A 2,348-nucleotide genomic window follows, 5' to 3' on the forward strand; every position below is an offset into this window, starting at 1 on the left:
GCTTCCCTCTCAATTAAACCTCAAAACTGCAAAAAGTACAGATTGTAGCCTATGCTCCAAACTGAAAAGTGAACAAAGCCAGAAGACCCTCATAAGGAAGAACAGGATATTGCAGAAAAGAAATAAAAGCAACCCCACCTTCCCTCAAAAACAGAATTAAAGAAGGGGGGGAGAGAGAAAAATCTACACAAATGAAGAAAAACCAAAAGAAGAGTATGGGTCTTTCCCAGACCCCTGGGAGGGCAGACACTGAGAAAACTGACTTCATAATGCAAACAATGAAGAGCCCCCAGAATGAAGGGTTTCAAACTACAAACGTAGATATCAAGACAATAATGGAGAGATTAAAAAGAATTAAGGAGACGCAAAAAGAAACTAGGAAGGAACTGATATCTGAGATAATAGTAATAAAGAATACTGTGAATGAAATAAATAAAAAACTGATAAGCATGGAAAGCAGAATTACCCAAGCAGAAGAAAGAATCTCAGAGCTTGAAGACCAAAATAAAGAAATAACCCAAACTCTTAAAAACAGAAAATAAACTCAAAAAGACAGAACAAAACATTCAAGATATGAGCAATTACCTAAAGAGGCCTAACCTAAGAGTAATTGGACTTCCTGAGGCAGAAAGAGAGACAGAACCACACTGGAACAAACCTTCCATGAGATCATTCAAGAAAACTTCCCTTATCTAAATCAGTGATGCAAAAATTCAAACACAAGAGATTCAGAGAACCCCTGCAAGACAACAAATGAGAAGACCAACTCCTAGACACATAAGAATTCGCCTAAACAAAGTAGGCATAAAAGAAAAAATCCTAAAGGCAGCAAGAGAAAAAGGCCAGATCACCTACCATGGAAGACCAATCAGAATAGCAGCACATTTATCTACAGAAGACCTGCAGGCTAGGAGAGCTTGGAGCCCTATCTTCAAAGTCCTAAAACATAAACAATTTCAACCAAGAATAACCTACCTGGCCAAGCTAAGCTTCATCAGTGAGAGAGAATTAAAATCTTTCCCAGATATCCAATCCCTAAGAACTTAAGCTGCCACCAAACCATCTCTACATGAAACACTTAAGAAAGTACTAAACACAGAAGAAAAGGAAAAGAGAACAACATTCTTCACAAGAGTACAGGGAAAAGAATAAAATATACATGAACCAACCCCAGCAACTCTATAAGGACTCTATGATAGGGATGAACTATCACATTTCAATAATTAGCCTGAATGTGAATGGACTAAACACACCACTGAAAAGATATAGAACGGCAAAATGGACAAAATATCACCAGGCAACAATATACTGCCTTCAAGAGACCCATCTCACTAGAAATGACATACACAGACTCAAAGTAAGAGGATGGGAAACAAACTTTCAGGGGAATGAAACACAAAAGAAAGGAGGAGTCGCAATCCTAATGTCAGACAAAATACCATTTAAGCTATCAAAAATTAAAAAAGATACAGAGGGTCACTACATAATGATAAAAGGTTCACTCCATCAACAAGAAATATCTACCCTAAACATATATGCACCCAACATAGGTGCGCCAACTTTCATAAAGCAACTTCTAGGAAAACTAAATAAAGACATTGACTTTAACACCATCATAACTGGAGACTTTAATACCCAACTCACAACCCTAGACAGTTCATCAGGACAAAAAATCAGCAATGAGATCCGGAACCTCAATGAGACTCTGGACCAAATGGACTTAATTGATACCTACAGAACACTCCATCCAAAGGCCACAGAGTACACATTCTACTCATCACTACATTGAACATATTCTAAGATGGACCACATAATTGGACATAAATCCAGCATAAGCAAATTTATAAGGACTGAAATTCTACCATGCACCTTCTCAGACCACAGTGGAATAAAAATAAACATTGGCACCAGCAAGATTCCCCCAAAACCCACAAAGACATGGACACTAAACAGCATGATGCTAAACAACTCCTGGGTCAATAATGAAATCAAAACAGAGATAAAAAAATACCTGGAAACAAATGAAAATGAAGAAACATCTTACCAAAATCTCTGGGATGCCTTGAAACCTGTAATAAGAGGGGAATTTATATCCCTACAAACACACATGAAGAAAATGGAAGGAACACAAATTAACAGCCTAACAAGCTATCTAAGGAAGCTGGAAAAGAAAGACCACAAAAACCCTAATTTCAGCAGAAGAATCCAGATTACCAAAATAAAAGCCCAAATCCAGGACAGAGAAGACTAAAAGACAATACAAAAAAATCAATGAAACAAAAAGCTGGTTCTTTGAAAGGATAAACAAGATCGATGATCCCCTAGCTAGACTGACCAAGAAAAAATGA

Source organism: Carlito syrichta, unplaced genomic scaffold (genome assembly GCF_000164805.1).
Source record: "Carlito syrichta isolate Samal-C Ts95f unplaced genomic scaffold, Tarsius_syrichta-2.0.1 Scaffold288840, whole genome shotgun sequence".
Classification (NCBI taxonomy): domain Eukaryota; kingdom Metazoa; phylum Chordata; class Mammalia; order Primates; family Tarsiidae; genus Carlito; species Carlito syrichta.